We start from the raw sequence: 23,418 nt of genomic DNA on the forward strand, positions 1-23,418 counted from the left end.
CAGCTTTATTTCTTCTTTTCTGATTTGGATTCCTTTCATTTCTTTTTCTTCTCAGATTACTGTGACTAAAACTTCCAAAACTATATGAATAATAGTGGTGAGAGTGGACCACCTTGTTTTGTTCCTGATCTTAGAGAAAATGGTTTCAGTTTTTCACCATTGAGAATGATTTTGGCTGTGGGTTTGTCATACATGGCCTTTATTATTATGGGTTAAATTCCCTCTATGCCTACTTTTTGGAGGCTTTTTATCATAAATAGGTGTTGAATTTTGTGAAAGCTTTTTCTGCGTCTATGCACAGGATCATATGGGTTTTCTCCTTCACTTTGTTAATATGGATAAGCAGATTGATTGATTTGTGTATACTGAAGAATCCTTGCATTCCTCAGATAAAATCCAGTTGATCATGGTGTGTTATCCTTTTAATGTACTGTTGAATTCTGTTTGCAGTATTTTGTTGAGGATATTTGCATCTATGTTCATCAGTGATATTGGCCTGTAGTTTTCTTTCGTTGTGACGTCTTTGTCTGATTTTGGTATCAGGGTGATGGTGGCCTCGTATAATGAGTTTGGGAGTGTTCCTCCCTCTGCTATATTTTGCTTTTCTTTGTTTTTTTTGGGTTTTTTTTTGCTTAAGGTATTATATTATTTATTTATTTATTTATTTATTTCACATATTTATTGGAGTACAATTGCTTTACAATGGTGTGTTAGTTTCCGCTCCACAACAAAGTGAATCAGTTATCCATATACATATGTTCCCATATCTTTTCTGTCTTGTGTCTCCGTCCCTCCCACCCTCCCTATCCCACCCATCTAGGCGCTCACAAAGCACCGAGCTGATCTCCCTGTGCTATGCGACTGCTTCCCACTAGCTACCTATTTTACATTTGGTAATGTTTATATGTCCATGTCACTCTCTCACTTTGTCACAGCTTACCCTTCCCCCTCCTCATATCCTCAAGTCCATTCTCTAGTAGGTCTGTGTCTTTATTCCTGTCTTACCCGTAGGTTCCTCATGACATTTTTTTTTTCTTAAATTCCATATATATGTGTTAGCATACAGTATTTGTCTTTCTTTTTCTGACTTATTTCACTCTGTATGACAGACTCTAGGTACATTAATTTGTATCCTGCTACTTTACCAAATTCATTGATTAGCTCTAGTAGTTTTCTGGTAGCATCTTTAGGATTCTCTATGTATAGTATCATGTCATCTGCAAGCAGTGACAGCTTTACTTCCTCTTCTCTGATTTGGATTACTTTTATTTCCTTTTCTTCTCTGATTGCTGTGGCTAAAACTTCCAAAAATATGTTGAATGAGAGTGGTGGGAGTGGGCAACATAGTCTTGTTCCTAATCTTAGTGGAAATGCTTTCCATTTTTCACAATTGAGGACGATGTTGGCTGTGGTTTTGTCATATATGGCCTTTATTATATTGAGAAAAGTTCCCTCTATGACTACTTTTTGCGGGTTTTTTATCATAAATGTGTGTTGAATTTTGTCAAAAGCTTTCTCTGCATGTATTGAGATGATCATGTGGTTTTTCTCCTTTAATTTGTTAATATGGTGTATCATGTTGATTGATTTGTGTAATTTTTTTTTTGTATTTTAAATTTTATTTTATTTTTTTAACATCTTTATTGGGGTATAATTGCTTTACATTGGTGTGTTAGTTTCTGCTTTATAACAAAGTGAATCAGTTATACATATACATATGTTCCCATATGTCTTCCCTCTTGCATCTCCCTCCCTCCCACCCTCCCTATCCCACCCCTCCAGGCTGTCACAAAGCACCGAGCCGATATCCCTGTGCCATGCGGCTGTTTCCCACTAGCTATCTACCTTACGTTTATTAGTGTGTATATGTCCATGACTCTCTCTCTCCCTGTCACAGCTTACCCTTCCCCTCCCCATATCCTCAAGTCCGTTCTCCAGTAGGTCTGTGTCTTTATTCCTGTCTTACCCCTAGGTTCTTCATGACATTTTTTTTTCTTAAATTCCATATATATGTGTTAGCAAACGGTATTTGTCTTTTTCTTTCTGACTTACTTCACTCTGTATGACAGATTCTAGGTCTATCCACCTCATTACAAATAGCTCAATTTCGTTTCTTTTTATGGCTGAGTAATATTCCATTGTATATATGTGTCACGTCTTCTTTATCCATTCATCCGATGATGGGCACTTACGTTGTTTCCATCTCCAGGCTATTGTGAATAGAGCTGCAATGAACATTTTGGTACATGACTCTTTTTGAATTATGGTTTTCTCAGGGTATATGCCCAGTAGTGGGATTGCTGGGTCATATGGTAGTTTTATTTGTAGTTTTTTAAGGAACCTCCATACTGTTTTCCATAGTGGCTGTACCAATTCACATTCCCACCAGCAGTGCAATAGTGTTCCCTTTTCTCCACACCCTCTCCAGCATTTATTGTTTGTAGATTTTCCTTGCATTCCTGGAATAAACCCTACTTGATCATGGTATATGATCCTTTTAATGTGCTGTTGGATTTTGTTGGCTAGTATTTTGGTGAGGATTTTTGCCTCTATGTTCATCAGCAATATTGGCCTGTGGTTATCTTTCTTTGTGACATCCTTGTCTGGTTTTGGTATCAAGGTGACGGTGGCCTTGTAGAATGAGTTTCAGGGTGTTCCTCCCTCTGCTATATTTTGTACGGGTTTGAGAAGGATAGGTGTTACCTCTTCTCTAAATGTTTGATAGAATTCACCTGTGAAGCCATCTGGTCCTGGGCTTTTGTTGTTGGAAGATTTTTAATCACAGTTTCAATTTCAGTTCTTGTGATTGGTCTGTTCATATTTTCTATCTCTTCCTGGTTCAGTCTGAGCACACTGTGCGTTTCTAAGAATTTGTCCATTTCTTCCAGCGTGTCCATTTTATTACCATAGAGTTTCTTGTAGTAATCTCTCATGATGTTTTGTATTTCTGCAGTATCAGTTGTTACTTCTCCTTTTTCATTTCTAATTCTATTGATTTGAGTCTTCTCCCTTTATTTCTTGATGAGTCTGCCTAATGGTTTATCAATTTTATTTATTTTCTCAAAGAACCAGCTTTTAATTTTATTGATCTTTGTTTCCTTCCTTTCTTTTCCACTTTTTTCTGATCTGATTTTTATGATTTCTTTCCTTCTGCTAACTTTGGGGTTTTTTTGTTCTTCTTTCTCTAATTGCTTTAGGTGCAAGATTAGGTTGTTTATTCGAGATGTTTCCTGTTTCTTGAGGTAGGATTTTATTGCTATAAACTTCCCTCTTAGAACTGCTTTTGCTGCATCCTACAGGTTTTGGGTCATCGTGTCTCCATTGTCATTTGTTTTTCGGTATTTTTTTATTTCTTCTTTGATTTCTTCAGTGATCACTTCATTATTAAGTAGTGTATTGTTTAGCCTCCATGTTTTTGTATTTTTTACAGATCTTTTCCTGTAATTGATATCTAGTCTCATAGTATTTTGGTCGGAAAAGATACTTGACACAATTTCAATTTTCTTAAATTTACCAAGGCTTGATTTGTGACCCAAGATATGATCTATCCTGGAAAATGTTCCATGAGCACTTGAGAAAAATGTGTATTCTGTTGTTTTGGAATGGAATGTCCTATAAATATCAATTAAGTCCTTCTTGTTTAATGTATCATTTAAAGCTTGTGTTCTCTTATTTATTTTCATTTTGGATGATCTGTCCATTGGTGAAAGTGGGTTGTTAAAATCTCCTGGTATGAATGTGTTACTGTCGATTTCCCCTTTTATGGCTGTTAGTATTTGCCTTATGTATTGTGGTGCTCCTATGTTGGGTGCATAAATATTTACAATTGTTGTATCTTCCTCTTGGATCGATCCCTTGATCATTATGTAGCATCCTTCTTTGTCTCTTCTAATAGTCTTTATTTTAAAGTCTATTTTGTCTGATATGAGAATTGCTACTCCAGCTTTCTTTTGATTTCCATTTGCATGGAATATCTTTTTCCATCCCCTCACTTTCAGTCTGTATGTGTCCCTAGATCTGAAGTGGGTCTCTTGTAGACAGCATAAATATGGGTCTTGTTTTTGTATCCATTCAGCCAGTCTATGTCTTTTGGTTGGAGCATTTAATCCATTTACATTTAAGGTAGTTATTGATATGTATGTTCCTATTACCATTTTCTTAATTGTTTTTGATTTTTTATTTTATGTCTTTTCCTTCCATTGTCTTTCCTGCCTAGGGAAGTTCCTTTAGCATTTCCTATAAAGCTGGTTTGGTGGTGCCTAATTATCTTAGCTTTTGCTTGGCTCTAAAGGTTTTAATTTCTCCATCAAATATGAATGAGATCCTAGCTGGTTAGAGTAATATTGGTTGTAGGTTTTTCCCTTTCATCATTTTAAATAAGTCCTGCCACTCCCTTTAGGCCTACAGAGATTCTGCTGAAAGATCAGCTGTTAACCTTATGGGGATTCCCTTTTATGTTATTTTTTTTCCCCCTTGCTGCTTTTGTTTTGTTTTGTTTTGTTTTTTGTGGTATGCAGGCCTCTCACTGTTGTGGCCTCTCCCATTGTGGAGCACAGCCTCCGGATGCACAGGCTCAGCGGCCACAGCTCACTGGCCCAGCTGCTCAGCTGCATGTGGGATCCTCCCAGATCGGGGCACAAACCCGTGTCCCCTGCATCGGCAGGCAGACTCTCAACCACTGCGCCACCAGGGAAGCCCCCTTGCTGCTTTTAATATATTTTCTTTGCATTTATTTTTTTTTAGTTTGATTAATATATGTCTTGGCATGTTTGTCCTTAGATTTATCCTATATTAGAGTCTCTGTGCTTCCGGACTTGATTGACTATTTCCTTTCCTATATTTGTGATGTTTTCAACTATAATTACTTCAAATATTTTTTCAAAACCTTTCTTTTTCTCACCTTCTTCTGGGACCCCTATAATTCGAATGCTGGTGTATTTAATGTTGTCCCAGAGGTCTCTGAGGCTGTCCTCAATTATTTTCATCCTTTTTTCTTTATTTTAGTCTGTGTTAGTTATTTCCACTACTTTATCTTCCAGGTCTCTTATCCGTTCTTCTGCCTCAGTTATTCTGCTCTTGCTTCCATCTAGAATAATTTTAATTTCATTTATTGTTCATCTTTTTTTTTTTTTTTTTTTTGCTCTTTAGTTCTTCTAGGTCCTTGTTAAACGTTTCTTGTATTTTTTCCATTCTATTTCCAAGATTTTGGATCACGTTTACTATCTTTACTCTGAATTGTTTTTCAGGTAGAAGGCCTATTTCTCCTTCATTTGTTTGGTCTGGTGGGTTTTTACCTTGCTCCTTCATCTGCTGTTTGTTCCTCTGTCTTCTCATTTTGCTTAACTTACTGTGTTTGGGGTCTCCTTTTCACAGGCTGCAGGTTTGTAGTTCCTGTTGCTTTTGATGTCTGCCCCAAGTGGCTAAGATTTGTTCAGTGTGTTGTGTAGGCTTCCTGGTGGAAGGGAATAGTGCCTGTGTTCTGGTGGACGAAGCTGGCTTTTGTCTTTCTGGTGGGTTGGACCATGTCTGGCCATGTGTTTTTGGGTGTCTGTTACCTTATTATGATTTTAGGCAACCTTTCTGTCAATGGGTGGGTTTGTGTTCCTGTCTTGCTAGTTGTTTGGCAAAGGTTGTCCAGCACTGTAACTTGTTGTTCATTGAGTGGAGCTGGGTCTTAACATTGAGATGGAGATACTCTGGGGGAGCTTTCGCTCTTTGATACTTCATGGAGCCCAGAGGTTTCTGGTGGACCAATGGCCTGAACTTGGCTCTCCCACCTCAGAAGCACAGGCCTGACACCTGGCCAGAGCACCAAGACCCCATCAGCCACATGGCTCCAAAGAAAAGGAGAAAAAAGGAAAAACAGAAAGAAAAATATGAAATAAAATAAAATAATTAAATTAAAACATTCTTAAAAAGAAAAAAAAAATATATATATATATATATTAAAGTGTAATAAAAGAAAAGAAAGAAAGAAAAGGCAACCAAACCAAAAAAAAAAAAATCCACCAATGGTAACAAGTGCTAAAAACTATACTTAAAAAAAGAAAAAAATTTACAACAGGCAGAACCATAGGACAAATGGCAAAAGCAAAGCTATACAGACAAAATCACACAAAGAAGCATACGCACTCACCCAAAAACAGAAAAGAGGAAAATAATATATCTATATATTAAAAAAAAAAAGGCAGAGAGCAACCAAATCAATAAACAAATCTACCAACAATAATAAACTCGAAATACTAAACTAAGAAAAACATAAAACCAGAAACAAATTAGATGCAGAAAGCAAACCCCAAGTCTACAGTTGCTCCCAAAGTCCACTACCTCAATTTTGGTATGATTCATTGTCTATTCAGGTATTCCAGAGATGCAGGGTACATCAAGTTGATTGTGGAGCTTTAATCAGCTGCTCCTGGGGCTGCTTGGAGAAATTTCCCTTTCTCTTCTTTGTTAACACAGCTCCTGGGTTTCAGCTTTGGATTTCGCCCCATTTCTGTATGTATGTCACCTGAGGGCATCTGTTCTTTGCTCTGACTGTACAGGGTTAAAGTAGCAGCTAATTAAGGGTCTCTGGCTTGCTGAGGCTGGGGAGAGTGAGGGGTACAGAATGTGGGGTGAGGCAGTGGCGGCAGAGGCCAGCTTGACATTGCAACAGCCTGAGGTGTGCCATGTGTTCTCCTGGGGAAGTTGTCCCTGAATCATGGGACCTTGGCAGTGGAGGGCTGGACAGGCTCCCGGGAGGGGTGGTGTGGATAGTGACCTGTGCTTGCACGCAGGCTTCTTGGTGGCTGCAGCAGCAGCCTTAGTGTTTCATGACCATCTGTCATGTCTGTGCTGATAGCTGTGGCTTGCTCCTGTCTTTGGAGCTCGTTTAAGCAGTGCTCTGAATCCTCTCTCCTCACACACCCCAAAACAATGGTCTCTTGCCTCTTAGGCAGTTCCAGATATTTTCCTGGACTCCCTCCTGGCTAGCTGTGGCACACTAGCCCCCTTCAGGCTGTGTTCACACAGCCACCCCCTGTTCTCTCCCTGGGATCTGACCTCCAAAGCTGGAGCCTCAGCTTCCAGGCCCCACCAGCCCCGGCGGGTGAGCAGACAAGTGTCTCAGCCTGCTGAGTGCTGGTCGGCACTGATCCTCTGTGTGGGAATCTCTCCACTTTGCCCTCTGTACCCCTATTGCTGTGTTCTTTTCCATGGCTCCAAAGCTTCCCCTCCTCACCGTCTCCACCAGTGAAGGGGCTTCCTAGTGTATGGAAACTTTTCTTCCTTCACAGCTCCCTCCCAGAGGTACAGGTCTTGCCCCTATTCTTTTGTCTCTGTTTTTTTCTTTTTTCTTTTGCTCTACCCAGGTACGTGGGGGAGTTTCTTGCATTTCTGGAAGTCTGAGGTCTTCTGCCAGTTTTCACTAGGTGTTCTGTAGGAGTTGTTCCACATATAGATGTATTTCTGATGTATTTGTGGGGAGAAAGGTGATCTCCACATCTTACTCCTCTGCCATCTTGAAGGCCTCTCCCATAAGTCTTAATTGTGATATATGATGCATTTTTAGCTTTCTCTCATTTTTCCACTTCCCCTTTTATTATTAGGAATTGACAAATTTAATTCTTAGAATCAGTCAAGCATCAACAGAATATTTATTAAGAAAATTTCATATATAATACTGGACCCAGCACTACAAAACAACTGTACAAACATACACACACACACACACACACACACACATCTAATGACAGGATGATGTCGTTCTTGCTCTTTGGTTGAGCAGAGGTGGGGAGAGAAGAGTAACATGTGTTAAGGGCCTACCACATGTAGAATACTTAACATATAATGGAGAAATATGCATATCTTCCCTTTCCTACCCTCTCATATTTCTTACTTAAACATGGTATTTAATCTTGTTAGCAGTTTTGGATCCTACTTATTTTTATTCTCAACCACCAAATGGAAAAACCTAATATTAAAACTATTCATTAGTTTGCTTTACATCACTGAATTATTAATGTAACCAATATTTGAATCTACTTTTCTTAGTCCTAATCCATGGTCTTGCTACACTGTCATTTTCTGATCTGTCTACAGCACAACTGCTTCCTATTTACTGAGTTTCTGGTAAATACATCTCTTCATGGAACATATTGAACTTTTGGTAGGTCTTGAAAGATAGATAAGATGTGAATGATTGTAAAGAAAGAAAAAGATATGGCATGAAATACAGATGGGCACAAAGGGTTTGGATAGAGCAGGAAAACTCAGAAAAGTCTAGAATAATATGTTTAACTTGAAGATTTTTCAGATAAAAAATTGGAAAATTGAAATTAGATTGAGAAGGATCTAAAATGGTGGAGACTTCAAAATTCAAGTGCTAATAATTATCCACTAGTACCAAATGATTGTCACTATGTGCATGAGGACATATTTGCTCCATCATCATTCATACCTATGCTCTAAGATTCAACTCCTTTTACCAGCCTCGGCCAATCACTATACTTTTCATGTGAATAAGAAGGGAAAATATTATTGTAAATCACTTCTTTGTATGAAAGGAACATATCATTAGCACTTCTTTTTTTCTTCTTTTCAGAAAATTGTTTGAACCTCTAAGGGGTTGCTGAACATTATTGTAAATACTGTGAAATAAAGGAAATTATAATACAGAATTAAATACAAGGAGATTATAATCTAGTTGCAAGTATTTGTAAATAAGTTGTTTTGATTTCATTAAAAAATTAGGAAAGTTTACTTTTGGAACTTATTTTCTAAATAATTTGATAGAGATTACTGATCATCATGATTATACTTTTTGTGCAAAAGATTTTTTAAGTCACCTTTTATAGAAGTATAAAAATATTCTTTTTTTTTTTTTTTTTGGTATGAGGGCCTCTCACTTTTGTGGCCTCTCCCGTTGCAGACCACAGGCTCCGGACGTGCAGGCTCTGTGGCCATGGCTCACAGACCCAGCTGCTCCATGGCATGTGGGATCTTCCTGGACTTGGGCACGAACCCGTATCCCCTGCATTGGCAGGCGGACTCTCAACCACTGTGCCACCAGGGAAGCCCAATGCATTCATATTAAGAAGACTTTTCCTCCCATCATTATTCTTACAAATGCATAGAATTTATTTCGGACAATTTTTTCTGTAGGATATATTTATATATTTTCACAAAACAGGAAATATTCCAACTTTGTGTTTTCAGCCTTCCTTAATTCACAGAAGAAACATTACATCACAGCTGAAATATTTTTATTTTTTCAAGAAGAGGAGTCATGCTGTCTCAAAGAAGGATGGAAGAGGAGGATCACATTGATAATGCATGCCTTGAGCACAAAGGCAAGAACCTTATTAAAAGAGAAATAGCCCTCCACATGATTGCCTTTCCTTAATTCAACCTACTCACTCTCCTTTGCACCACCATCTCTACACCATTCTCAAAACACTTATTACTAGTACTCTGTACTATTATTTAATCCTGAAAAGTAAAGCTTTATTTACATTCTGTTTACATTCTGTTTCTTTATTTATATTCTGTTTCATAAAGGTAAATTTTGATATAAAAACAGTATCTGGGGGAAACATGAGGTCTGGCAGAGAATACATATTTTTTCTTGTCAGAACTTTTACCAGTGGGTATTTGGTAACTAGGATTCCTCAAAATATTTGGTAGAAAGCATGCCCATCAAGGAGGGTGCTCTCATGAAATAATTTTCCAAAATCTTGCATACTCTTTTCTGCCCTGCAATAAAAATAAAGTCTATTAGTATACAAAACTTTTAACATTTCAAATATTTTACTGTAATTAAACATTTGCACTTAGTATAAGCACATGTTCCCCAAACATTTGTCCATAAGGAAAAGTTTTTATTTCCTTTTTTTGAAACTGCTACTAATATTCACATGAATGAAAATAGTTTAGAAATCCTAAGCCTAAGTTATACAAATATAATTTCGTGGGTGTCAAATAAAATAAAATAGTAATGGAAACCAGTTATTTTTTTTAACATCTTTATTGGAGTATAATTGCTTTACAATGGTGTGCTAGTTTCTGCTTTATAACAAAGTGGATCAGTTATACATATATATATGTTCCCATATCTCTTTCCTCTTGTGTCTCCCTTCCTTCCATCCTCCCTTTCCCACCCCTCTAGGTGGTCACAAACCACGAGCTGATCTCCCTGTGCTATGCAGCTGCTTCCCACTCACTATCTATTTTACATTTGGTAGTGTATATATGTCCATGTCACTCTCTCACTTTGTCACAGCTTACCCTTCCCCCTTCCCATGTCCTCAAGTCCATTCTCTAGTAGGACTGTGTCATTATTCCTGTGTTACCCCTAGGTTATTCATGACCTTTTTTTTTTTTTTCTTAGAGTCCATATATATGTGTTAGCATACGGTATTTGTTTTTCTCTTTCTGACTTACTTCACTCTGTATGACAGACTCTAGGTCCATCCACCTCATTACAAATAACTCAATTTTGTTTCTTTTTAAGGCTGAGTAATATTCCATTGTATATATGTGCCACATCTTCTTTATCCATTCATCTGTTGATGGACACTTAGATTGCTTCCATATCCTGGCTATTGTAAATAGAGCTGCAATGAACATTGTGGTACATGACTTTTTTTGAATTATGGTTTTCTCAGGGTATATGCCCACTAGTGGGATTACTGGGTAACATGGTAATTCTATTTTTCATTTTTTAAGGAAACTCCATGCTGTTCTCCATAGTGGTTGTATCAATTTAACTTCCCACCAACAGTGCAAGAGGATTCCCTTTTCTCCACACCCACTACAGCATTTACTGTTTGTAGATTTTTTGATGATGACCATTCTGATAGGTGTGAGGTGATATCTCATTGTAGTTTTGATTTGCATTTCTCTAATGATTAATGATGTTGAACATTCTTTCATGTGTTTGTTAGCAATCTGTATGTCTTCTTTGGAGAAATGTCTATTTAGGTCTTCTGACTATTTTTGCATTGGGTTGTTTGTTGTTTTTTTTTTTATTGAGCTGCATAAGCTGCTTGTAAATTTTGGAGATTAGTCCTTTGTCAGTTGCCTCATTTGCAAATTCTGAGTGTTATCTTTTGGTCTTGTTTATGGTTACCTTTGTTGTGCAAAAGGTTTTAAGTTTCATTAGGTCCCATTTGTTTCTTTTTGTTTTTATTTCCATTTCTCTACGAGGTGGGTCATAAAGGATCTGCTGTGATTTATGTCATAGAGTGTTCTACCTATGTTTTCCTCTAAGAGTTTGAGAGTGTCTGGCCTTACACTGAGGTCTTTAATCCATTTTGAGTTTATTTTTGCATATGCTGTTAGGGAGTGTTGTAATTTCATACTGTTACATATACCTGTCCAGTTTTCCCAGCACCACTTATTGAAGACCCTATCTTTTCTCTACTGTATATTCTTGCCCCCTTAGGCGAAGATAAGGTGCTCATATGTGCATGGGTTTATCTCTGGGCTTTCTAACCAATTCCATTGATCTATATTTCTGTTTTTGTGCCAGTACAATACTGTCCTGATTATGGTAGCTTTGTAGTATAGTCTGAAGTCAGGGAGCCTGATTCCTCCAGCTCCATTTTTCATTCTCAAGATTGCTTTGGCTATTTGGGTTCTTTTTTGTTTCCATACAAATTGTGAAATTTTTTGTTCTAGTTCTCTGAAAAATGCCATTGGTGTTTTGATAGGCATGGCATTGAATATCTAGATTGCTTTGAGTAGCAGAGTCATTTTCACAATTTATTTATTTATTTTTCGAATCCATGTACATGGTATATCTCTCCATCTATTTGTATCAACTTTAATTTCTTTCATCAGTGTCTTATAATTTTCTGCATACAGGTCTTTTGTCTCCTTAGGTAGGTTTATTCCTAGATATTTTATTCTCTTTGCTGCAATTGTAAATGGGAGTGTTTTCTTAATTTCACTTTCAGATATTTCATCATTAGTGTATAGGAAAGCCAGAGATTTCTGTGAATTAATTTTGTATCCTGCTACTTTACCAAATTCATTGATTAGTTCTAGTAGATTTCTGATAGCATTTTTAGGATTCTCTATGTAGAGTATCATGTCATCTGCAAACAGTGACAGATTTACTTCTTTTTTTCTGTTTTGGATTCCTTTTATTTCCTTTTCTTCTCTGATTGTTGTGGCTAAAACTTCCAAAACTATGTTGAATAACAGTGGTGAGAGTGGGCAACCTTGTCTTGTTCCTGATCGTAGTGGAAACGGTTTCACTTTTTCAGTATTGAGGATGATGTTGGCTGTGGGTTTGTCATTTATGGCCTTTATTATGTTGAGTAAAGTTCCCTATGTCTAGTTTCTGCAGATTTTTTTTTTATCAAAAATTGGTGTTGGGGCTTCCCTGGTGGCGCAGTGGTTGGGAGTCCGCCTGCCGATGCAAGGGACACGGGTTCGTGCCCTGGTCCGGGAGGATCCCGCGTGCCGCGGAGCAGCTGGGCCCGTGAGCCATGGCCACTGAGCCTGCGCGTCCGGAGCCTGTGCTCCGCAACGGGAGAGGCCACACAGTGAGAGGCCCGCGTACCGCAAAAAAAAAAAAAAAAAAAAATTGGTGTTGAATTTTGTCAAAAGCTTTCTCTGCATCTATTGAGAGATCATATTTTTTTTTTACCTTCAACTTGTTAATATAGTGTATAACGTTGATTGATTTGTATATATTGAAGAATCCTTGCATTCCTGGAATAAAGCCCACTTGATCATGGTGTATGATCCTTTTAATGTGTTGTTGCATTCTGTTTGCTAGTATTTGGTTTAGGATTTTTGCATCTATGTTCATCAGTGATATTGGCCTGTAGTTTTCTTTCGTTGTGACATCTTTGTCTGATTTTGGTATCAGGGTGATGGTGGCCTCGTAGAATGAGTTTTGGAGTGTTCCTCCCTCTGCTACATTTTGGAAGAATTTGAGAAGGATAAGTGTTAGCTCTTCTCTTAAATCTTTGATAGAGTTCTCCTGTGAAGCCATCTGGTCCTGGGCTTTTGTTTGTTGGAAGATTTTTAATCACAGTTTCAATTTCAGTGCTTGTGATTCATCTCTTCACATTTTCGATTTATTCCTGGTTCAGTCTCAGCAGGCTGTGCATTTCTAAGAATTCGTCCATTTCTTCCAGAGTGTCCATTTTATTACCATAGAGTTGCTTGTAGTAGTCTCTCATGATCCTTTGTATTTCTGCAGTGTCAGTTGTTACTTCATTTTCATTTCTAATTCTATTGATTTGAGCCTTCTCCCTTTTTTTCTTGATGAGTCTGGCTAATGATTTATAAATTTTGTTTATGCTCTCAAAGAACAAGCTTTTAGTTTTATTGATCTTTGCTATCATTTCCTTCATTTTTTTCATTTATTTCTGAACTGTTGATTATGATTTCTTTCCTTCTGCTTCCTTTTTTTTTTTTTTTTTTTTTTGTTCTTCTTCTTCTTTCTCTAATTGCTTTAGGTGCAAGGTTATGTTGTTTGTCTGAGATATTTTCTGTTTCTTAAGGTAGGATTGTATTGCTATAAACTTCCCTCCTAGAATTGCTTTTGCTGCATCCCATAGGTTTTGAGTCATCATGTCTCCATTGTCATTTGTTTCTAGGTATTTTTTATTTATTCTTTGATTTCTTCAGTGATATCTTGGTTATTCAGTAGTGTATTGTTTAGCCTCCACATGTTTGTATTTTTTACAGATCTTTTCCTGTAATTAATATCTAGTTTCATAGCATTGTGGTCAGAGAAGATACTTGATATGATTTCAATTTTCTTAAATTTACCAAGGCTTGATTTGTAACCCAAGATATGATCTATCCTGGAGAATGTTCCATGAGCACTTGAGAAAAATTGTATTCTGTTGTTTTGTGATGGAATGTCCTATAAATATCTATTAAGTCCATCTTGTTTAATGTGTCATTTAAAGCTTGTGTTCCCTTATTTATTTTCATTTTGGATGATCTGTCCATTGGAGAAAGCGGGGAGTTAAAATCTCCTACTATGATTGTATTACTGTCGATTTCCCCTTTTGTGGCTGTTAGTATTTGCCTTATGTATTGAGGTGGTCGTATGTTGGGTGAATAAATATTTACAATTGTTATATCTTCTTCTTGGATCAATTCCTTGATCATTATGTAGTGTCCTTCTTTGTCTCTTCTAGTAGTCTTTATTTTAAAGTCTATTTTGTCTGATATGAGAATTGCTACTCCAGCTTTCTTATGATTTCCATTTGCATGGAATATCTTTTTCCATCCCCTCACTTTTAGTCTGTATGTGTCCCTGGGTCTGAAGTGCATCTCTTTTAGACAGCATATATATGGGTCTTGTTTTTGTATCCATTCAACCAGTCTGTGCCTTTTGGTGGGAGCATTTAATCCATTTACATTTAAGGTAATTATCGATATGTATGTTTTTATTCCCATTTTCTTAATTGTTGTGGGTTTGTTATTGTAGGTCTTTTCCTTCTCTTGTGTTTCTTGCCTAAAGAAGTTCCTTTAGCATTTGTTGTAAAGCTGGTTTGTTGGTGCTGAACTCTCTCAGCTTTTGCTTATCTGTGTAGGTTTTAACTTCTCCATCAAATCTGAATGAGATCCTTGCTAGTTAGAGTAATATTGATTGTAGGTTTTTCTCCTTCATCACTTTAAATATGTCCTGCCATTCACATCTGGCTTGCACAGTTTCTGCTTAAAGTTCACCTGTTAACCTTATGGGGATTCCATTGTGTGTTATTTGTTGTTTTTCACTTATTGCTTTTAATATGTTTTCTTTGTATTTAATTTTTGATAGTTTGATTAATATGTGTCTTGGCATGTTTCTCCTTGGATTTATCCTGTATGGGACAATCTGTGCTTCCTGGACTTGATTAACTATTTCCTTTCCCATTTTAAGGAAGTTGTCATCTATAATCTCTTCAAATATTTTCTCAGTCCATTTATTTTTCTCTTCTTTTTCTGGGACCCCTATAATTCAAATGTTGGTGTGTTTAATGTTGTCCCAGATGTCTCTGAGACTGTCCTCAGTTCTTTTCATTCTTTTTTCTTTATTCTGCTGTGCAGTAGTTATTTCCACTATTTTATCTTCCAGGTCACTTATCTGTTCTTCTGCCTCAGTTATTCTGCTTTTGATCCCTTCTAGAGTATTTTAAATTTCATTTATTTTGTTGTTTATCATTGGTTGTTTCCTCTTTAGTTCTTCTAGGTCCTTGTTAAATGTTTCTTGCATTTTCTCTATTCTATTTCCAAGATTTTGGATCATCTTTACTATCATTATTCTGAATTCTTTTCCAGGTAGACTGTGTATTTCCTCTTCATTTGTTAGGCTTGGTGGGTTTTTACTTTGCTCCTTCATCTGCTGTGTGTTTTTCTGTCTTCTCATTTTGCTTAACTTACTTTGTTTGGGGTCTCCTTTTTGCAGGCTGCAGGTTTGTAGGTCCCGTTGTTTTTGGTGTTTGTCCCCAGTGGCTATAGTTGGTTCAGTGGGTTGTGTAGACTTCCTGTTGGAGGGGACTAGTGCCTGTGTTCTGGTGGATGAGGCTGGATCGTGTCTTTCTTGTGGGCAGTTCCACATCTGGTGGTGTGTTTTGGGGTGTCTGTGTCCTTATTATGATTTTAGGCAGCCTCTCTGCTAATGGATAGGGCTGTGTCCCTGTCTTGCTAGTTGTTTGGCATAGGGCATGCAGCATTGTAGCTTGCTGGTTGTTGAGTGAAACTGGGTCTTGGTGTTGAGATGGAGATCTCTAGGAGATATTCGCCATTTGATATTATGTGGAGCTGGGAGGTCTCTTGAGGCTCAGTGTCCTGAAGTTGGCTTTCCCACCACAGAGACACAGCAGTGACTCCTGGCTGGAGCACAAAGAGCCTTTTGTCCACACGGCTCCTTATATTGCAATCGTTGGTCAGTCAAGTCCACAGGGCAGTTCTCCTCAAGCAGCAATCAGGGGTCCATAGAAGCTGCTAGTGTTGAGGGTCTCCTGCAGAGTTGGGGGTGTGGCTGTGGTTCACTGGGAGTAAAGGACACTGGCCGCAATTCTGAGAAGTACTCCCTGGCATGAGGCCTCCCAGAGTCCTCCAGTAGCACCACCAAAATGAAACCAGCTTTAAAATAATAATGAACTGGAGATTTATATAAGAAAATTCACAACTAAAATTAACTTAATTTGCAGTCAAATTTAAGTGAATATCAGCTAAGATAAATTGTTATATATATATATAAACTACATGGTAACTACAAACCAAAAACCTGCAATAGATACACAGTAAGTAAAGGAAACCAAAAAAACACTAAAGAAAATCAAACTTCCATGGAAGAGAACAAGAGAAGTGTACAAGAATAGAGAAGAGCTACAAAAACAACCAGAAAACAATTAACAAAATGGCAATAAGTGCATACCTATCAATAATCACTATAAATGTAAACTGTCTAAATACTTCAATCAAAAGACGTAGAGTCGATTAGTAGATAAATAACAAGACCTAAAAGAAACTCACCTCAGAACTAAAGACACACATGAACTAAAATTGGAGGGATGGAAAAAGATATTACATACACATAAAAATGAAAAAATAGGGCTTCCCTGATGGCGCAGTGGTTGAGAGTCTGCCTGCCGATGCAGGGGACACAGGTTCATGCCCCGGTCTGGGAAGATCCCACATGCTGTGGAGCAGCTGGGCCCATGAGCCATGGCCACTGAGTCTGCACGTCCAGAGCCTGTGCTCTGCAATGGGAGAGGCCACAACAGTGAGAGGCCTGCGTACCACAAAAAAATAAAATAAAATAAAATAAAAGCTGAAGTGGCAATACTCATATCAGTCAAAATATACTTTAAAACAATGATTGTAACAAAAGACAAAGAAGAGCATTACATAATGATAAAGGTGTTTATCAATGAATAGGTGGGCAAAGAAAGCCCAAAGTCAGCAGAAGGAGGGAAATAATAATGATCAGAGTGGAAATAAATGAAAGGGAGACTAAAATTTTAAAACATTTAGAGAAGATTAATAAAACTCAGAACTGGCTTTTTGAAAAGATAAACAAAATTGGCAATGTACTAGAAAAACTAAACAAGATAAAAGAGAGGGCCCAAATATATAAAATTCAAAATGAAAAAAGAGACATTACAATCAATACCACAGAATTACAAACAAGCATAAAATATTACTATAAATAATTATATGGCAAAAAATTGGACAAACTAAAGGAAATGGATAAATTCATAGAAACATACAATCTTAGAAGAGTGAATCAGGAAAAAATCAAAAATTTGAACATACCAATTACTAACAATGAAACTGAATGAGTAATTAAAAACCCAACAAACAAAAATCCAGGACCAAATGGCTTCTACAAAATAATTAAAGAAGAGTTAACACCTATCCTTCTTAACAATTCTAAAAAATTGAAGAGAAAAGAATGCTTCCAAACTTGTTCTATGAGGCCAGCATTACCCTTATTCTAAAACCAAACAAAACAGTGGAAGAACAGAAAACTACAGGACAATATCCCTGATGAACATAGATACAAATATCCACAACAAAATATTTGTAAAACAAATTTAACAATGCATTAGAAGGATCATACACCATGGTTAACTGGAATGCAAGGATGTTTCAATATCTACACATCAATCTGTATGATAAATCACTTTAACAAAATGGAGGTAATTAAAAATCATATGATCATCTTAGTAGATGCAGAAAAATCTTTTGACAAAATTCAGTGCCGATTTGTGATTAAAACTCTCAACGAAGTTGGTATAGAGGAAACATATCTCAACATAATAAAAGTCATATGTAACAGACCCACAACTAACATAGTCAACAGTGAAAGCTTTTCCTTTAAGACCAGGAACAGCACAAGGATGACCACTCTTGAGAATTTTATTCAACATTGTATTGGAAATCCTAGCCACAATAATCAGACAAGAAAAAGAAATAAAATACATCCTGATTGGAAGAGAAGAAACAAAATTGTCACTATTGGCCTATAATCTGTCACTGTACATGGAAAATCCAAAGACACCACCAAAAAAAAATAATAAATTTTGTAAACTTATGAGACACAATATTAATATACAGAAACCTGTTGCATTTTTTACACTAACAACTAACCATTTGAAAGAGAAATTAAGAAAATCAATCCCATTTATAATTGCATAAAAGAGAATAAAATGCCTAGGTATAAATTTAATAAAGGAGGTAAAAGACCTGTTCACTATAAATTATAAGACATCATTGAAAGTAATTGAAGATGACACAAATAAATGGAAAGGTATACTGTGCTCATGGATTGGAAAAATTAGTATTGTTTAGATGTCCATACTACTCAAAGGTATCCAGTGACTCAACTCAATTCCTACCAAAATACCAAAGGAATTTTTCACAGAACTAGAACAAATCATCCTAAAATTTTTATGGAACACAGAAGACCTCAAATAGCCAAAGCAAGCTTGAGAAAGAAGGACAATGTTGGAGATATCATGCAGCCTAATTTCAAACTATACTACAAAGCTATAGTAATTAAAACATAATGGTATTGGCACAAAAACAGACACATAGATCAATGCAACAGAATAGAGACCCTAGAAATAGACCCATCCTTATAAGGTCAATTAATCTACAACAAAGGAGGCAAGAATATACAATAGGGAAAAAGACAATCTCTTCAATAAATGGTGTTGGCAAAATTGGACAGCTACATGTAACAGAATGAAAGTAGTATAGACCACTTTCTTACACCATGTACAAAAATAAGACAGTTTAAAGACATAGTATAAGACATGAAACCATAAGACTCCTAGAAAAAGATATAGCAGTAAGCTCTTTGACATATAGCATAGCAATATTTTGGGGAGATCTGTCTCATCAGGCAAGGGCAAAAGCAGAATAAACAACCGGGACTACAGCAGACTAAAAAGCTTTCTATAGCAAAGGAACCCAACAACAAAAAGAAAAGGCAACATATTAAATAGGAAGAGATATTTACAAATGATATGTTTGATAAGGGGTCAATATCAAAAATATATAAATAATTCATACAACTCAACATCAAAAGAAAAAACAAAAAACTGATTTAAAAATGGGCAGAATACCTGAATGGATATTTGTGTAAAGAAGACATACAAATGGCCAACATGCACTTGAGAAGATACTCAACATCACTAATCATCAGGGAAATGCATATCAAAACCACAATGAGATATCACCTTATGCCTGTCAGAATAGCAATTATTTAAAACTTGCAACAAATAAAAAGTGTTGTTGAGAATGTGGAGAAAAGGGAACCATCTTGCACTGTTTTTGGGAATTTAATTTGGTGCAGCCACTATGGACAACAGTGTGGGGGAAAGGGGGGATGGGATGAATTGGGAGATTAGGATTGACATATATACAATATTGATACTATGTATAAAATCGATAACTAATGAGAACCTACTGTATAACACAGGGAACTCTACTCGGTGCTCTGTGGTGGCCTAAATAGGAAGGAAATACAAAAGAGAGGGGATATATGTCTACGTATAGCAGATTCACTTTGCTGCACAGTAGAAACTAACACAATGCTGTAAAGAAACTATACTCCAATAAAAATTAAAACCTCAAAAAAAAGTTATATTGTTCACATATAGCATGAATATGTATACAGCAATAAGAAATCAAAATATAGTAGGAGAAAAAGTCACTCATATATCCACTCAAATTTTGAACTTGTGGTTCCAAGTTCAAAATTAATACCCCAAAGCAACATTAAAAACTGAGTTTAGTATTTTGTAAGTAAGGCATACAGCTCAAATAATGATTACCATCTGAACAAAACCAGTCTTATTACATACGATGTAAAATAACTAAAACAACACTTCTAGCCATCAAAACCAGTGTAGATAGCTAGTGGGAAGCAGCTGCATAGCACAGGGAGATCAGCTCGGTGGTTTGTGACCACCTAGAGGGGTGGGATAGGGAGGGTGGGACGGAGGGAGACGCAAGAGGGAAGAGATATGGGAACACATGTATATGTATAACTGATTCACTTTGTTATAAAGCAGAAATTAACACACCATTTTAAAGCAATTATACTCTAATAAAGATGTTCAAAAACAAAAACAAAAAAACAAAAAAAACAGTGTTGTCACACATCACATCTGGCAACTTTCCACATGTCAAACATCCAAAGAGATGACAGCTAAGTATACTTTTCAGCTGGAAACAAACTCTCCAGTGTCAACAAGTGCAATAGAATTGGCTAGGAAAACAGACCTGTGGTCACCACAAAGTTCATTTGGCATCTGGTTTCATACGGAGATAGATCTATTTAAGTCTGCCTTAGAGATGGAGTGGGTTGATCAGTGAAAAAAATGACTATGTATGTAACTGGGCGCATAGAATAAAAACAGAATTTGTGCTACTATGAGTGTATTTTGTGGAAAATAGGGCCACATGGAGTATAGGGGTAGAGACCTTCAATGTGCTAAACTGCCTTTGTAAAAAGTAAATTTTTTAAAGCATGCAAGGCAGAAAACTGGAATAATTGGAATTTTAAAATTTACATAAATAAAGAAATAAGAAATAACAAAAATACGTGACTCTCAGTTTTCCAGAGCTTCACACATAGCTGGGGCTCAAGTTAAATTGTTTAAGCTTCTCTGTGACATTTGAATGAAGAATAAAAACAAGACTAGTGTCCTGGTCAGGTGGGGTAATACCTTGCACAGGTCATTCATGTCCTTAGGCTGCAAATCTGTAACCTGACTCTCCCCCACCATGCCTCCACCAGGGCTCCAGGCACCCCAGTGCTCAGGGACAGCCACAGTGCCCCAGTCCTGCACAGGACAGGAAATGGGCTCTTTAACAGCCTTCAGAAGGGTGGAAAAGAGGATCCTCAGAGAAGTCCAATCCCCTGAAACAGTAACACGGTAACTATGGCTCTCATTCCTCTTTCCTCACCATTCTCCTAATATTACTTTCTCAACAAGTAGAAAAATAAGCTATAAGTAGGCTGAAGTGGCAATAAAAACACTCAAAGCAAACACTAAAAAACATGATGCCTCTGAATATAGCAGATCTACCTCCACACACTTGTTTGTAATTGTTTTGCCTTGTTCAAGTTTTAAATGATAAAGCCCTAAAATGCTGAGACTCAAGTCTACTCCTAATTTAGGATGTTTTCCAAGGATCACTACCAAAAACAAACTAGTAAGAATAAAATGAAAGAGCATATTTTAAAGGGGGGGTGGGATCTGCCATCCCGCCCATCATCCTGAGCAGTCAGCTTTGCTGAAAGTCTGCAGAGCCCCAGAGGCTGTGAGGATATCACACGGCTGCCTCAGGAAGGTTCCACCCTACAACTCCTGAAGTAACGTGCAACCAGTTCTAGTCTGAGGTTTCAAAGTCTGACATTAAACCAAGACAGCTGCAGTTCTTCTTGCCACAATCACTCACTCACTCATACATCACCATATTACTAGCATAACACTAAAATAAATTATCCCTTAAGCACTAAGGCCTAACTCTAAAAAGAAAATGGCCTTTACAAACAGGTGTGTTCAAATAAGGTATTCTGAGAGTGCCATAAAAAACTCCTAGACTGAGCCAGTGCCCCCAAATAGTCTACGTTTTAGCTAAACAGCAGTCCAAAGCCTTCTCTGTGGTACTTATATGGATTAGTTATAAGTATGATGTCACTACTTTCAAAAGAACTACTAAAACTATTATTAAAAACATTTATAACAAACAGAAATGCCCTGCAAATTATATTATTGCACCCAGGGTATCAGAAGCTATGCACATCCAGGTTCCAAGGACTCTAGAAGACCCAGAACAGAGATCCTAAGGCCATGCCTGTGGCTGTTCCAGGCAGCATGCCCAGCGCCAGGTCACAGTCATTGTCTTGATACCGCTCACGAATGATGACTTGCTGGGTAGGCTGCTGTCCGTAAAGTCCGGCATGCAGGTACTGGTAGGGTACAGCATAAGCCTGCCCATTTGAAGCATATACAACTTCAGTTCCTGGCGGGTATGCACCACTGTATGGACCATAACCATAGGCATCAGGGGTTGGTGCAGCATAGGCTGTGTAAGGAGGTGGGGAGGAAGCCAAGGCAGTCTCATCATACATGACTTCAGAGCCAACATGAGCTGTAATGAAATCCTGAAGTGTAAATTTCCGGACCAAACAATCATCTGTGCTTTCTGCACAAAGACTGATGGTTTTCCCACCTAGGCAAACAATCTGCAGCAGACAGTCTTTCGGCTTCCCGTCTGGAGGCCGAATATCCCGACATTCATGTCCCGTGTGGATGTTGATGCAGTCCACTGGCATGTGGACCTTATCCTCTACACTCTACCGAGTTTGGTCATCAGGTGACCATCTGACCACAGGTCAAGCCAATTCTTCCAGCGCTTCAAAATAGTACTCTGTCTCAGCAACCATCCACTCTTCACAAACGCTGTATTTTCACCTGCAAATCCTCCGGCCGCAGCCGCGCACCAAAGTAGGGCAGGAGTGCAAGGACACTGCCCGGCTCCTCGGCTCCGACTGCCTCAAGCCCTAGTTGTCAATTTTTAAAATAAATTAACTTAAAGTTTTAATGAAATTCCATTAAATATCTAATGGGTATCTAATTCTGAAATTGACAGAAGTTAATATGCATAATCAATAAATTTTCTTATAAAGTACTTAATAAAGATTAAAAAAATTGTGCAAATGTAGAATATTTACAAATATGTATGAAACAGAATATTAAAATACACGAGAATATTTATTTTCCCTTTTAATTAAGCCAATGACATTTTTTCTTTTCTTTTTCAAACAGAATTTTATTTTATAAAAGTAACTTAGAAAATAATAAAATTAAAATAATTTTTATAGAAACTCAACCTATCCTGCTGGCCATACACCTGCAGGGTGCTGCAGAAGAGATGATGAAGAACAGGAAAGTTACTTTCATGTGGAAATTATAAAATGAAAGCAGTATTTATTTTAGAATTTTAAGTACTATTATAAAAATCTCCCTAATATTAAATTTGTGGCCCTTGCTACAGAAAGCATCTTTTTTTTGGACAGCTTATTCCAAAGAGAACATATTAAGTGCAGTAGAATTTTCAATACAAACTGTTTGTGTTGGCAAGGAGACACAAGTACGTTGGGAGTGAGGTGATAGATGGATGGAAGTTCAAAGCATATTATTTTACAAAACTTACAATCTTTCCCTGATACATCTGTCATGAAAATAAGAATTAATAAATTATTTATTTATACCTTTTTAAGGACTCCACTAAAAATAAAATGTTCCCAGTTGGTTCTTGATATCTGGTCTATCTGGAAAGCACTGATCTAATAAGTAGTTGTCCATTTGTCCTTCAAAATCTAGCTCAAATTTTACTTTTTTACAAAATCTTTATCTTTCATCTACTAAACAGTGTGTTAAATTGATGAAG

At 37.1% G+C, this 23,418-nt stretch overlaps 1 protein-coding gene and 1 pseudogene across 2 annotated transcripts in view; one reads left to right on the forward strand and one right to left on the reverse strand.

Annotated features, from left to right (window-relative positions):
• The window catches only part of LRRTM4 (leucine rich repeat transmembrane neuronal 4), an 848,801-nt gene that overhangs the window by 742,108 nt on the left and 83,275 nt on the right, over positions 1–23,418 (forward strand). The gene's annotated exons all lie outside the window — the stretch shown is intronic.
• Positions 21,426–22,509, reverse strand: LOC137205609 (pleckstrin homology domain-containing family B member 2 pseudogene; annotated as a pseudogene).

The sequence above is a fragment of the Pseudorca crassidens genome, chromosome 14, assembly GCF_039906515.1.
Source record: "Pseudorca crassidens isolate mPseCra1 chromosome 14, mPseCra1.hap1, whole genome shotgun sequence".
NCBI lineage: Eukaryota > Metazoa > Chordata > Mammalia > Artiodactyla > Delphinidae > Pseudorca > Pseudorca crassidens.